Source organism: Corythoichthys intestinalis, chromosome 5, assembly GCF_030265065.1.
Source record: "Corythoichthys intestinalis isolate RoL2023-P3 chromosome 5, ASM3026506v1, whole genome shotgun sequence".
Classification (NCBI taxonomy): Eukaryota; Metazoa; Chordata; class Actinopteri; order Syngnathiformes; family Syngnathidae; genus Corythoichthys; species Corythoichthys intestinalis.
In genome coordinates, this window is record NC_080399.1 from 24161031 (window position 1) to 24177884 (window position 16854).

Sequence of the window (16854 nt, forward strand, 5' to 3'; positions counted from 1 at the left end):
CAAGCTGTAGATCACCCTTTGTTGGATTAAACAAATGAACCGAGAACGAGCGAGTGAGAGTTTTACTTCCCCACTGACCGGCGGCCGCAAGGTGGACGCAGCGAGGATATCGTTGGGCTGAAGGCTTTTTAGCGTTTCGGATCCTACACATGTTATAATAATATTATAGTTTTTTAAATCAATTGCAATATCATATGTGTTTTTAATAACATATTTTAGTAAAGGAGAACAATTACGGCTTATTTGAGCCTACAAGTCTTTAAGTTCGAGGTTCCCTTTAAGGAAAGCAGGGAACTAAATACAAACAAATTGACGAGACAGCGAGAAAAACCTGGACAAGACACGACTGGCTGAGGAAAGCTGATTGGTTAACAAAGCATGTTAGCATGTATCACCGAGTGTCACGACCAGTGTTGTTAATAACGGCGTTACAATATAACGGCGTTACTAAGGGCGTTATTTTTTTTTTCCAGTAATGAGTAATCTAATTAATTACTTTTCTCATCTTGGCAACGCCGTTACCGTTACTGAGGCGGGAAAGGCGTGCGTTACTATGCGTTACTAAGTTGGTTGAATAAAAAAAGTCTGAGAGAAACGGACTCACGGGGACGAGAGCAGAGCAGCAGTGGGGAAGACGCCGTTGCAACCGCGATGCTAGGTGGCTCCAATAGTACCTGACTGTAGCCATAGCCGACAAACTACGCCCACATGACACGGTAGATATCATATTATAGAACTAGATGCAAAACCTGACACAGCTGCATTGCCAACATGTTTTAAGGACTACATGCGTTAGTAAACAGCCGCCATCTTAAAGCAGACCTCTCAGGAAGGCCCTGATGTAGAGATCCTTCCTAGCGAACCTAAGTAACTTTTTTTTTTTTTTTAATCTAAAATGCTTCTAAATTGGCAAAATCTTAACTTAAATCTATCTTTAAATGATGAAACAGTTTTAAAACTTACAAATGTTTAAAGTAGACAGAAGGGAACTAATGCAATAACGGGAGCAATTTTAACAACTTTAACGGTTGATTCAGAACTTTAAATGACTTTCACACATAGCAAAGGTTACTAGCTAGTTATCGCAATACCCTTGTGTCTAGTTAAGTGGAGGGTAAAGAATTGGGCTAGGGCCAATTGTCCCCCAAATCCTTTAAGCTTCACATTGTGTGACCTGTTTTTTTTTTTTGTTTGTTTGTTTTTTGTTTTTTTTTGTTTCTTGTTTTTTTTTTGAGAAAAAAAAATTATCACTAGTTACTTTGCCAAGTAACTAATTACTCTTACATTCAGGTAACTGAGTTACTAACGCAATTACTTTTTGGGAGAAGTAATTTGTAACTGTAATTAATTACTATTTTAAAGTAAAATTAACAACACTGCATATACTGTATATAGATATAACTTGATGCAAAATGACAGACACGGCACTAGATGCGTTAGTAAACAGCCGCCATCTTAAAGCAGTAGACCTTTTATTACAGCTCTGTTGTAGAGAACCTTCCTAACGAACCTAAGTAACTTTTTATCTAAAATACTTCTAAATCGGCAAAATCTTGACTTGAATATATCTTTAAATGATGAAATAGTTTTAAAACTTTCATTTGTCAAAAGTAGAGAGAAGGGAACTAATGCAATAATGGGAGCAATTTTAACAACTTTTAACAGTTGATTCAGGGTGAAGGGTAAATTAGGGTAAAGAATTGGGCTTGGGCCAATTGTACCAAAAACCTTCACCAAAAAACTTTTGTTTTGTTGTTTTTTTTTGAGGGAAAAAAAAAAGTAATTATCACCAATTACTTTGCCAAGTAACTAATTACTCTTACATTCAGGTAATTGAGTTACTAACGCAATTACTTTCTGGGAGAAGTAATTTGTAACTATAATTAATTACTTTTTTTCAGTAAGATTAACAACACTGGTCACGACACAGCTGTGAATGACCACAGGCATTTTTTTCGGGGATTTTATGGGTGAGACATGGTAAAATAACAAGGGTCGCGATGCAGAAATCGCAGACATCAAGGAGTGGTCGAGATTTTCTTTTTCATATATTTACCCTTTTAAATGTTTTTTTTTTTTCTTTGTTTGGATCAATTTTTCTTTGTTTGGATCGATTATTTATCATTTAAAATATTGGGGAAAATAAGACAGTAACAAAACAAAATACATTTAAGCAATAGTTATGTGGTAGATATCCGTGGCTTATTTACAGACACCATTTTTTTCATTGTGACGTAATTTGTTTGAACTATGCGAATGAATAATTTTTTAAAGTTTTTTTTTATATTAAACTAAATATTAATGATTCTAAGCTAAAATTGACAGACATTTCGAATAATAAATATAATTACTTACCTTCTTTTTATGGCTGGGTTGAAACAAAAGCGTTTGCTCGACGTCTGTAAACGGGGGTCTCCAGGGTAAAACGGACAATTTAAAAGTAGTTTGGGGCTTAATGCTCCATGAATCTGCTATGGCAGCATATTGACATATTGTTCTATCAAACATAACAGTTCTTTTGGCTTAAAATACAGCATTTTATTTTTAAAAGGGGTGCAACAGCAGAAACTTCTTTTTCAGCCTTGTTTGTGTTTTCCGCCATATGTATCAAGGTCTTCTCATATTATTAGTCGTATTTTGTTAAGGCTGCAGATATTTTAACTCAATTTTAATTTGTCAGAGAATCACTGTATTTTGCCATTATGTTTTACAATTATGGTCCTGCAATAACTTTTCATTTATTAAGTTTGCGGTGTTATGCAGCAACAAGAGGTTTTTGCCATGTGCAATGCGCTCATGTAGAAGTCAAATGGCAGAACAGAGACACCCAGCACGATGTACTACAAACAACACGCCCCGCTCCCCACTCAATCAATGTCCAGATCAAATATGAGCACGACAGATGCTGCTGGTGCGAGGCAGGTTAGTGAGGTCAGATTAAGATCCGTCCGCTGACCTTCTCTTTCTGCCACCTCCTTGCTCGCGCAGGCCCGATCATCAAGGCTATCAATATGGACTAAACGGCCTTAATGGTCCTTTCCTGGCAGAGCGCTATCAGTCACCTTAGGCTCATTGCTCACCGAGCCTACGTTGTTGATAGCGTCTCAATAATAGACTTCCCACTCATCTGATCGGCTATGTCGTATCAGATGATATTTTGCATTTTATGCATATTTTGTGAGGAGGCAGACCACATTGTGGCAATTTGTCTAATTTCTTTAAAATGAAAAAATATGTCGTTTTGCAATTGTGGGAGGAATCTGGAGAACCCAGAGATTACCCATGCAAACTGAGGGGAAAATAAGACAGATCCTGTGTTTGTCCGGTTTGTTATTTAATGTTTTGTTTTGCACTCAATCATCTTTTGTTTTTTCTCCTGACTGCAATTACGAACACATTTAGAGCCTTGGGTGAGCTTTTATGCCTCGTGTTACAAATGTGCAGGCTCACCAAGGCTTGCAAAGAGTGATTCAGCCATGAACTGTGAAAATGTCAGCCCCTATTAATAACACTTCTGCACAGAGCTTGTTACATCCTAACGTGTGCACTTCCTACTGTATATTTAGATGATGGTGAACATTATGGCGGACTATTTATGTCGCACAGAGCACTTTTTTGCTTGATTGTGGATATCAGAATAAGGCTGCAGCCCAGGGTTTAATAAGCCCCTTCAGTCTGCCTCAGTTAGACTCAAAGGCGAGTAGCAGCCGCCTGCAGTGCGCAAACATAGCTCCAAATCTGATCCACTTGGACAAGTCAATGTGAGAGTGTAATACTTGCGCAAAAAATATGGCCTCCATTTCCATTTGACATCCCTGCATCCTAACTCTGATATTTCAACGGGCCTGCACTCATTTATCAATGGTCATTTGACTTATGTTTAAGATCAGCGGTCTCAAACCGACTCCACAAAGGGCCGCAGTGGGTCCTGGTTTTTGTTCCAACAGATCCAGCACAAACAGTTCAACCAATGAGGTTTCTACTAACATAAGCAGCACCTGATTGCAATCAACTGATTACACTTGTAAGAAAGCAGATTGGTGAAAAGGTATTTGTCTCGTTTGGTTGGAATGAAATCCAGTTCCCCCTGCGGCCCTTTGAGGACCGGTTTGAGACCACTGTTTAAGATACTTTTTGAAAAATAATCAGGAAGAAATACATCACTTTAAACATTAAATGCGGACTAGATTACAAAAAAATGTAATTGTAGTGATTATTCAATTATATTGGGAATAAATTAAAAAATAAAAAAAATCTGACAGCTTTTAATTTATTTTTGCATTTTTTTTTTCTCTCTCAGGTCAGGTTTTTCTGCTCCACATACACACAACCAGCCATATCCTATTTAAAAACATAATATTGCAGTCATACCTGTTTCCAGAGGTGGGTAGTAACATGATACATTTACCCCGTTACATTTACTTGAGTAACCTTTTGAGAAAAAATGTACTTCATAGAGTAGTTTTACCATGCAATACTTTTTACTTTTACTTAAGAAGATTCGTGAGGAAGAAACAATACTTTGACTCCGCTATTTTGGGCTACACTCGAGTCGTTACATTTTTCCTCTTTATTCTACATATTGACTTTATTTTTGCCAGAGATGCTGACAGTGGCTGTCTCAGTTTCACCATTGAGACGTTGCAACAAAAACCACATGACAATATACCAATCAGAGGTAACAATGTTTTTTTCTGCACTAGAGGCCACTCATGCATTTTGGACGGGAGATGTTTCATTTAGTGCTGTCAAATTTATCGCGTTAACGGGCGGTAATTATTTTTTTAAAATTTATCACGTTAAAATATTTGACGCAATTAACACATGCACGGAATGACCCGTTCATGCGTTGCCTCAAACAGTTTACAATGACGCGTTTTAGCACATTGAGAGCGAAAAGGCAGGAAATGCGAGTGGACACAGGCGTTCATTGGTCCGTGCCTTTTATTGGCTTAAGCTTTGGCAACTCTTTCACAACAAATATAAGTATTGTGCTGAACGATGTAGGGAAGAATGACAGGAGACGATCTTTTTATTAACACGCTTAATTGAACACAACGCAGATCATACTGTATACCATTTGCAGCCACCACTGACAGTCATGGCTGCCCAACTTCCCATCATGCATTTGGGCGGAACAGTTAAGTCGCTACAGTATCATTTAGTGAAAGCACAACAAAAATAATATTCCTATCCCCCACAAGAGACGATGTTTTTCTTAACACACGTAATTGAACGCAACGCAGAACATACTCTATAGCATTTGCAGTCACCACTGACAGTCATGGTTGCCCAACTTCCCATCATGCATTTGAGCGGAACAGTTAAGTCGCTACAGTATCATTTAGTGAAAGCACAACAAAAATAATATTCCTATCTCTCAAAAAAATTATGTTCACAAAAGAAAAGCGCTCAATGCAAAGAGAACTGGCATTCCCAATCAAAATAGCTATGCAAAATACACATAAAACTTACTCAGACTTTGCCTTGGCTAGGGTTATCTCTAATTAATTTAAAACTCGCCTTTGACACCTTGTGGTGTATTTCAATCACTACCATATGTAATTAAAGACACTGTGGAAGAACGGCAAGGAGCCCATGTGACGTTCCGCTCGGCGACTTCAACAATGGCGAGCATTTGGTTTATTTTTTTGATTGAAAATTTTACAAATTTAATTCAAACGAAATAATAGGGGTTTTAATATAAAATTACTATAACTTGTACTCAAATTTATCTTTTAAGAACTACAAGTCTTTCTATCCGTGGATCCCTTTAACAGAAAGAATGTTGATAATGTTAATGCCATCTTGTGGATTTGTTGTCATAAAACAAATACAGTACTTATGTACAGTATGTTGAATGTTTATGTCCGTCTTGTGTCTTTCCATTCCTACAATAATTTACAGAAAAATATGGCATATTTTAGAGATGGTTTGAATTGCGATTAATTACGATTAATTAATTTTTAAGCTGTGATTAACTCTATTAAATTTTTTAACCGTTTGACAGCCCTAGTTTCATAGTGTTGTTCTGGTCTAAATTCGAAGATTTTTGTGTCATGCTTTTGGCCTAGTATGGTTGGGTAAGAGTTACAGTAGAATATAATAATAACAGTTAATAGAGATGAAGTTGTGCTGAGAAGAAGTTGTGCTGAGGAGAAAATTATACCATTATTTTTAAAAATCAGACATTGTAAGCAGTTACACACATTGTTACTTCAGTATTCTTTTCATTGAATACTTTTTTACCTGTCGGGTTAGGAAGTAAATTTTTGGATGACTACTTTTACTTTTACTGGAGTAATGCTACTCTTACTTGAGTCAAATCTTTTTGTACTCTACCCACCTCTCCCTGTTCTTCAATATTCTATTACATGTCAATATGTATATATATATATTTTTTTTAATAAAACAAAGACAGAATATGATGTCATCAATAAAAACTGAGAACAGTTTTGGATTCGGCACCCAAAAATAAAAATTGTTGCCCAGTGTTATTCCTTTTTATTCTTTTTATTATAAGCCACACCCACCAAATTTGACAAGAAAACTGTATTTGTCCATATATAATCCACACTTGACTATAAACAGCAGGTCTCCACATTGCCTGTAAAAATCCATTTTAAGTCGCGCTGGACTATAAGTATATACTGTATACAGTGTATCACAAAAGTGAGTACACCCCTCGCATTTCTGCAGATATTTAAGTCTATCTTTTCATGGGACAACACTGGCAAAATGACACTTTAACACAATGAAAAGTAGTCTGTGTGCAGCTTATATAATACAGTTAATTTATTTTCCCCTCAAAATATAGCCATTAATATCTAAACCCTTGGCAACAAAAGTGAGTACACCCCGTTGAAAAAACATACATCCCTAAATGTCCAAAGTGAGTACTGCTTGTCATTTTCCCTCCAAAATGTCATGTGACTCATTACAGGAGTGCTGTCCGCATTGCTGCAAAGATTGAAGAGGTGGGGGGTCAGCCTGTTAGTGCTCAGACCATACGCTGTACTCTACATCAAATTGGTGTGCATGGCTGTCACCCCAGGAGGAAGCCTCTTCTGATGACAGTACACAAGAAAGCCCGCAAACAGTTTGCTGAAGACATGTCAACAAAGCACATGGACTACTGGAACCATGTCCTATGGTCTGATGAGACGGGCGGGCTTTCTTGTGTACCTCTTTTTTCTACTCACTTTTGTGATACACTGTACTTATATAGTAACTATAGGTCTTAGGGTTCAAAGCAGGGGGGGGAACTAACTATAGTCCAAAAATTATGGTAACTTCAGCAAACTTTAAATTGTTTGAAAAGTTGTATGATTTAATGTGGTTAATACTGCAGTTGTAGTGTGCAGTCACATAAGGACATAGACAATTTAGTGTATTCAATGAACCAAGAAGGTGAGAGGAAGCTGGAGTACCTGGTGGAACCAACAAGAGCATGGCATGACTTCACACATGAGAACCCAAGTTGGCATCTAAATCCGGGACCGATTGTATGACAGGTGTAGAAACCTCTGAGCAGCTTGCTGCTATTTTCACTACCACTTATACTGTCCAGAATTGCCAAGAGATCTAAATGACTTTAAGCAAAATAAATGCCGGACTGATCAACTTTCAATAACAAACATACAACAATTCAAACTGTCACTGTACCGAAAATTTAAAAATGTAAATATGTTTTTATATTATTATTAAGGGTGTAACGGTACATGTATTTGTAATGAACCGTTTCGGTACGTGGCCCTCGGTTCGGAACGGAGGCGTACCGAACAAGTTTCTGATTTAATGTAACACTTACTTTTCGAGGCTGTGAGTTGATCGGGTTACAGTTTCTTTGTGTAGGTTATATTTACTCCGTGTTCTCTACTATAATGAGGACCAACACGGTACGACAGTATAACCCAGAAACGTCAACAGCGCGACAACGTGGCCGCCGCGAGAACGCTGTGAAACACGGGCGTTAAAGTCAATCAATCAGCCAATGCACACCAGTCGCAGTGCGTCCGCGTGTTAGTCGCGTCCCAGAAGCGGCTCAACACGACGCACGCAAAAAGAACGGCAGAGTTTATTATTTGACGCGAGACGCGACCCTACTGCGTCAATACTACAACCAGTAGCTAGAATCGGGCAGACCGGAAGTCACTCGTGTAAAAATACGGTGGATCCGGTCGATTTTCAAACTAATATGCAATCGTAACCCACTTTTTGAGTCCATCAGATCTCTTGAGTGGTAGATCGGGGCACAGTTGACTTGTCTTTGTTGATTTACTGCTGTCTTCTCTGCTATAATAATAACCAACACGGCCCCGTGTTCAATACAAAACCCTCCTACCACAACAAAACAAGTAGGAACTAATAGTCACATAGGAACTAAAGTTATACAACATAAAATATACAATATGAATGAATACTACATCACATTTCTAAAATATAAACACATAATGAAAAAAACAATAGCCCATTTAAATAAAATAAATTGAAATGAGCTAAAACACCTGTAATTAAATAATAAGAATAATACAAAGATCCTGCTTACGCAATTAAATTTATTAATTTCTGTGTGGCGCTTTAACTTGAGAAAATCCACCAATAAAGCTTTTGAAAACTGTTCATAAGAAAAAAAAAAAAGATTCATTGAGGCATTTTATTTGTAAAATACATGTTAAAATCCATGTCATTTGGATTGCTTTTCTCTTTAGCGCAGGACTTCTTTTTTCTTCTTTCTTTTAGAAAGAAAGCTGACCAATACGCGGAGTCTGAAAGGCAAATTGTTGTTGGATTATTTTTAAATACCCGCTACTTTTTGAGCAGAATTCTAGCTTTGCATAGGCTAATGTTCCCATTGTTGAAAGCACAAAGGTGTGTAATAAACAGCTAGCACATTTATATTTTGCATTTTGTTTTCTTACTGTACCGAAAATGAACCGAACCGTGACCTCAAAACCGAGAGATACGTACCGAACCGAGATTTTTGTGTACCGTTACATCCCTAATTATTATATCCATTAAGCAAATTAAATAATAGATATTTCACTCCATGTTCAAAATAAGATGTTATGAAATGCCCATCCAGTGAATATAAACAAGATACACCATCAAGTCATTTCTTGTCATAATGACTGTATGAACATATCCAGTCCTCATCATTGGATTCCTTGAAACAACTACACCATCTCAGTTCACTGCATGTCTGCTTGCACTATTTGGACTCATGTAGCTATTCATTTGCACACCCTGCCTGAGGCTTAATTACATTTGCACAGTTCAGAAGGTCCTCTGCCTTCGGACAAACCCTCACTCCCTAAGCAGAACATCAAAATATGACAAATGTAGAGAAAATAAAGCCTCGATTAGTGAGAGGTTTATCTCGGTAATAAACAGAGAGCATACTGTATATGAAAAAGCAAAAGCTCAATGTTTTAACCTCCGGGCTGTTTGCAAGCATGTCTGCGACAGAAGCACACTCACATGTGCTCACACATGCACATTGGAGCCCGTGTACCATACAGACGAGCATAAAGAGACAGAGAGGGAAGTACAGTTGACTTCCTCTGTCGTTACTCACACCTGCAGTAGGATGCAATCACCATAGCAACAAGACTTGGCAACAGTGTGCAGACTTGATATTTGAGGTTGTGATCTTTAATACCCCCCTTTTCTCTCCCTTTTTTTTTACTGCAGTGTTTGTCAGAAATGTGTGTTCCTCGTGTAACAATAAAATAGCCTTCTGCTCTAAGACTTGAAATGAACTGTAGAATGCTACAGTAACACCAGTGAAATAAGCAGGCAAGGGATTAAACAGACCTTGAGTTCTATTTATATACACTATAAACTAAATATTAGGGCTGTCAAACGATTACAATTTTTAACCGAGTTAATCACAGCTTAAAAATTAATTAATCGTAATTCATCGCAATTCAAACCATCTCTAAAATATCCCATATTTTTCTGTAAATTATTGTTGGAATGGAAAGATACGACACAAAACGGATATATGGCGGAAAACACAGACAAGACTGAAAAAGCAGTTTCTGCTCTTGCACTTCTCTTTAAAAGAAACTGCAGTATTTTAAGCCAAAACAACTGTTGTGTTTGATAGAACAATATGTCTATATGCTGCCATAGCAGATTCATGGCGCAATAAGCCCCCGAACTATTTTAAATTTGTCCGTTTTACCCTGAAAACCCCCGTTTACGTACGTCGCGCAACCGCTTTTGTTTCAACCCAGCCATAAAAAGAAGGTAAGTATTTATATTTATTATTCAAAATGTCTGTCATTTTTAGTTTAGAATCGTTAATTGATGTCTAATATTTAGCTAAAAAAAAAAAAAAAAAACGACTTTAAAAAATCATTCACTTGCATATTTTAAACTTTTGAACAAATTACGACACAATGAAAAATTTGGCGTCTGTAAAAAAGTCCCGAATATCTACCTCATAACTATCGCTTAATTGTATTTTTTTTTTTGTTACTGTCGCATTTTCCCCGATATGTTAGATGATAAATAATCAATCCAAACAAAGAAAAATTGAAAAATAATGTTTAAAAGGGTAACTATATGAAAAAGAAAATCTCAACCACTCCTTGTTGTCTGTGTTTTCTGCATCGCGACCCTTGTTATATCACCATGTTTCACCCATAAAATCCCCCCGAAAAATCTGGCTGTGGCCATTCACAGCTGTGTCTTGACACTCAGTGATACATGCTACATGGAGTTTTTGGATCGAAACAAGGTAAGTAAGCGATAATATCTCGTTAAAACCGTGGCCTCTTTAATTCTGCTCTCGCGTGCTCTCGCCTCCAGTTAGGGTTTTGCAGCTCAATTTTTTTTTTCTTTTAAATGCCCTCCAGTTCAAAATTTTTATTCCCCCAGAGAATTGAGATTTTAAGCTTTCCAATGATAACACATGCATATCGGACAATTTTGAAATTTGGCCAAATTGGGGGTCTCAGAGCGGAACTTCAAGTCACCTGAGTTTTTTTCCGCCATATACATTCAACATACTATGCATAAGTACTGTATTTATTTATTATAACAATAAATCCACAACATGGCATTAACATTATTAACATTCTTTCTGTTAAAGAGATCCACGGATAGAAAGTGATGTAGTTCTGAAAAGATAAATGTTAGTACAAGTTATAGTAATTTTAAATTAATACACATAAATACAACAAGGGGCTCTGAACAATGTTTTCACCATTTCTCCTTTCTTATTTACTTTTTGTAAACATAAGATATTCAACCGCGATATAGTAAACTGAAATCAGTATATAAACAAATCTTCAAAAAAGGGACTTCAATTTTGATGAATGCCACTACTAATTAAAGTTTTCTGTCGAACTTAACACTAAGATAATTACATATTGCACATTGAAAACAACCACAAAACTTTGCTGTGAAGTCAGCTATACGCTAACAGTGAATGGAAAATGCCATAAACCTAGATTTCATTTCCGCTGAATTCAATTTACAGTTGATCGGAAATTGGGGGAAATACAGTGAAGTCAAATACACTCACAAATATCCCTTAAAATGTACACTACTTCATCAGGATAGATGGAAAAATAGAAGCAGATAACTAAAAAGCCTTAAAAGGAGTTCCTGTAGCCCTGAAATGCATTATTATTATCATTATTATTTTATGTATTTATTTTTACAACGACCTCGGAGTTCCAATGGCATTCATTTCCTCCATCTTTTCTTAAATATTCATAGTGCAGCCTGTGTTTGCTTTTTGGAGAAATGCAGGCTCATCATGTGCTAATAATGAGCCCCGTGGATACAAATCCCACGGCTGGTCGTTGGTGGCTTGACCACGCCATCTAGTGGTTACATTTACATCAAAAGATGTGGTAAAATCACGTCAATATCAATACAGTATGTCCATTTTCTGTATGGAGGACCAGTATGGGGGTAGATTTGTGGGATATTATTGAATTTTAAAAAAAGTTGCTTCAATCAAAAATATATATTTTCAATCAAAAAAAGTCACTTCAATTAAAAAAAATGTGTTTGAATGCAAAAATAAATTTGAAACAAAAAAAACTTTTTCTTTGATTTTTTTTTTTTGAGTGAAACAAATTTTTTTGATTGAAGTTAATGTTGTTTTGCGTTTTGGACACATTTTGGCTAGACCCTTTGTGTCTTTGTTATTCAATCAAAAAATAAGTTGGTTCAAACAAAAAAAAAAAAAATTTTTTTTTTCAAAAGAAAAATCACTTCAATGAAGAAAATAAATTCCCAACATAGAAAAAAAATTTTTGAATGCGAAAAAATATTTGAGACTCAAAAATTTGCATTTGAACACTTAATTTTTCATTGACATTTTTTTTTTTTTTGAATGAAGCAATCCTTTTTGTGTTTGGGCCATATTATGGGTAGAACATTTGTGTCTAAATCATTCAATCTCCAAAAAACTGGCTTCAATTAAAAAATATATTTTCATATTTTCAATCAAAGAAAAAAATCAATTTGTATTTCAATTCATTTGTAATTCAATTGTAAAAAAAAAAATTGCCCTCCCCTTAAAACAATACTTATTTTTTATTTTGGGAAAATATTATTTTTATTTGAAATTTTCTTGATTGAAATGTCATTTTTTTTTAAGTGCAAAAAGTTTTGAACTAGTAACTACTTATCTACACGCAAAAAACAAATTGGGAAAATAGGTGAAATTTTAATATATTAACTAATACAAAAGTAATACATTAGGGTCTCCAAAACCAACTTCATGGTCAACTTTTGTTCTACTTTGACAAGCTTAAATGAGGCATTATTATGCCCTTCTTCAACTTATTCTTATCAAAGTACTTGCCTTTTTGCTGTTTTGTGCTCATTTTAAAGCACTGATATAAAAATAATGTGTATAGTACTTGTTTCAAAAGCCATGTTTAGTATTTCTATTGGAAACGCTCTCCCTTAGAGATAGGGTGAGAAGCCCGGTAATCCGGGAGGGGCTTGGTGTTGAGCCGCTACTCCTCCGCGTTGAGAGGCGCCAGCTGAGGTGGCTCGGGCATCTGGTTTGGATGCCTCCTGGACGGCTCCCTGGAGAGGTGTTCCGGGCATGTCCCACCGGCAGGAGGCCCCGGGGACGACCCAGGACACGCTGGAGAGACTATGTCGCTCGGCTGGCATGGGAACGCCTTGGAATCCTGCCGGAGGAGCTGGCTGAAGTGGCTGGGGAGAGGGAAGTCTGGGCTTCCCTGCTAAAGCTGCTGCCCCCGCGACCCGACCCTGGACTAAGCGGAAGATAATGGATGGATGGATGGATTGATTGGAAACGAGTCTTAAGCAGAGAAAATGTATTGGATGGCACGTTTACAGTGCATTACTTCCTCTGACAAATCACAAGTGTTGTCAGTACAAAATTGAACAGGAGGAAGTCTGAACATAGAGAAGTATTTTGTCACTGTACACATAAGTTTCTCTTCTGTATTAAAAAATAGACTAAGGCTGATTGAAAAGTAACTGAAACTGCACATCAATTGTTTTTAGGTCAAAAAATTTATTAATTATAGTGGTCATTATCAATACACGGTGCCTTTGAGAACTCCCAACTTCCCCCGCAAAAAGATGAGATTTTTTCATTTAACTCCACATTCATAGTATTGAGTAGCTTTTATACTGTTAGGAATGCACGTTGGTCAAGCTCCCACACATTTTCGATAACTTCAAGCAGACAAAGTACACGCAAACAGCAAATTATGTCAACTCTGTCATGGACAAATTCAAAGCAGAATACATACATTCTAATTACATAGTGATTATAAAATGCATATTTTCAGAAAGTTTTTTTGTCCTTTTCCTCACTCTACGTTTTGTTTAATTGGAGTATTTGAATAGTAATTAAATAGGGCAAGTTATTTGATTCTCCTGAAAGTCGTCAAAAATTCTACATTCTTTTCTTCATAAAATCTGACAACAAAGATATGTGGTCAAATTTTCAGCCAATTCTATAAGGCCCTTATTTGTTCATGCAGATCACACAAAGAATTTGCTTGTGAAAATGAATTATTTTTTTTAGAACATGAAAATAACAGAGTGGACAGTAAACTGACAGGGTGGACCTATAGCACGACAGAGTGGACAAATTGTGAAAGATCGTTGAACGAATCAAAGAAATTCCATTAAAATATATATACCAGAGGTCTTATCTCCTTTAGATGAAACTACCAGAACCAACAGAACACCTAAATGAGCCACTATTATGGCATTATACAGTTAAACTCCGTGGATGATTCTGCTGAGTGAGTCAAACATTGAACTATACAATTCAATTCAATTCAATTTTATTTGTATAGCCCTCAATCACAACAGATGTCTCAAAGGACTTTACAGAGGCAATATGACACACAATTAGAAATGAAGCAACAAAGATGAATAGATACAGTTCAAGTCCTGGGTATCCCCTATCCTTAAGACCCTCCATGCCGGCAAGGAAAAACTCCAAAAACTCCAGAGTCAATTGGGAGAAAAATGAGAAACCTCGGGGAGTACCACAATGAGATGGTAAATTGCTAAAGTGAAGAATGATTGATCTGGAGAGAAACAAATGAACATAACTGAACACCACTAAGACATAGTAGACACAAGACAGACTGCAGAGGCATGGCTCAATTCTTACATTGATGTGCCACACAGTTCCATGCAGACAGTTCAATCTGTACGGAGCGCTTGTTCACAGCCTGTGGTTCTGGTATTAGGCAAACTACCTGCCAGTCATGGTACCAAAAAAATGTCATCCCGGGTACCTGGCCAATGGAACTTGTTTATGCAATGGCGGTGCATACACTTAACTTTCACACTGTGCCCTTCGACCTCTCTGATGACACCTGATTATGCCTAATTGTCATAATTAACGACACACACCTTTCCAATGTGTTTCACCTCAATCATTTTTGGTCTCCACGTATTTTCTGATGTCCTTGCTCTCTTTTACAGATACATTTTTGTCTCTGTACTTTACTTGGCCAGGTTTCAGTCTGATTGCTTGGTGGATTCTCATAGTTCCCTTTATTGCAGCTATTGCAGGTACTTTAATTTTGGATTCAATATCCTTCCCTGAGATGTAGAACAACTCGACAGATGTATCAAGGCTCATCAGCTTGTCATACAAGGTCTGAGCATCAGGGATGTCTGTATCTGCTGACCTCTTGAGGGTCCCACACACAGCATCTGGTGCGCCCTTGCCATGACTTGCCTCAAAGGACTTCCATGTCATTTCTTCGAAGCCATACTAGTAGGGCTTTGTTTACAGTTAGGAGAAATGTCCTTTTTGTTGATAACGCGTAGCAGGCCCATCGCTGAAAAAAAAAGATTATTCTGACTTGTAGGTGTATTTCTCTCACTCCCTTCAAAACTGGATCGAGGTGGAACCAGACGGCCAAAGGATCATGTCTATTGCAGTGTCATTTGGAGGCATTTTTTTCTCCAAATATTCTCTTCTCCTTTCTGGGTCAGCATCACGGCGTACCTGATTATCTCCTTGCTATCTGAGCTCCTTTTGATCTCATACTTTGAAAAGTTCAATATAAAAACTGTTCCTTAACTAATTTAATGGGGTGTAAATTTGGATTGCCTGGTCAAACTGGGCTTTCTGTAGTGCTGCTCTGATAAATTTTTATCGTGTCTAGCAAGCACCGTTATGTCTGTAATAGCTCTTATCATATTAGCATGTCAACATTATCAGTATGTGGCTTAAACTTTTAAGAACTATGTCCACCCTGTCATGGAAGGCTTGCTGACAGGAAGGACCATGACAGGGTGGAGATTTTTGTCTAATATTAGAATTTAATAACCACACAGTGGACCTTCAGTCAGCAAAACGGTTCAATTAGCAAGCAGACTGTGGACTTTTAAACATATATCTTTTAAATGTATCTTTGTGATATTGATAATTTTTAATTTTAATTTTTAATATCGATATTTTTAATGACAGAGTGGACATGTTAAGCTAGACAACATCTGACAACACGCCTTATACATAAATTGCGAAACATAAGTGTAAATACTTACTCTGCAACTAGCCTCTGTTTCAGTCACCAATAAAAGTAGACACAATTGGTGTTGTGATATTACTGGAAAAAATCAGCAGGTTTCTTAAAGAAGCAGTTTTCCCTAAATGGCAGGGTGGACAATTTTTTCAGTGATATTGTATTTTGGGGGAAAATGTTAAATATTATAATGAAAGTAAGAATATACATGATCAAAATTACCAATTCTATCAAATAACTTGTGGTGACAATGGGTTCTTATGTTAAAAGGTTTCATTTTTTATCATTTAACCATTTCTTACACACACACTGAAGTTAGCAGTGCAGTGTGTGGGACATGCCAAAATGAAGTAGGCTATATTGAAAGGAAAAATTACACATAAAATTAAGGAAACACATTTTAAGAGACATATTGTCGTCCAGATATGTGTGAAAATCTTCTAAAATAAGAGATCAGAGTTGAAATTTTTGTATACATTTATTGTATACATTTTCATGATAACTGGGTTTCTAATAAGGACACCAAATGGCACTTTATATTGATAATGACCATATAGCTGTAAAGTAACGTGACTCAATGCATGACGGAATTCAAATTTTAGAAATGTTTTTCAGGTACGTGAGTCACAGTTGTACCAAAAACAGAAAGACACAACAAAATTTCTCATCGAACGTGTATATCGATATTGTCCTCAAATTTTGTAAAGCTCGATTGCGTTTTGTTACTGACACTACAGAGAACATGTTTTTTTAACAGTACGTAACAGTTTGCGCCTCTTGAATGCGAGCCGAAGCGTCTAATCTCTTCGGATTGGTCGGAGCGGATCACATGACCACGCCGCAC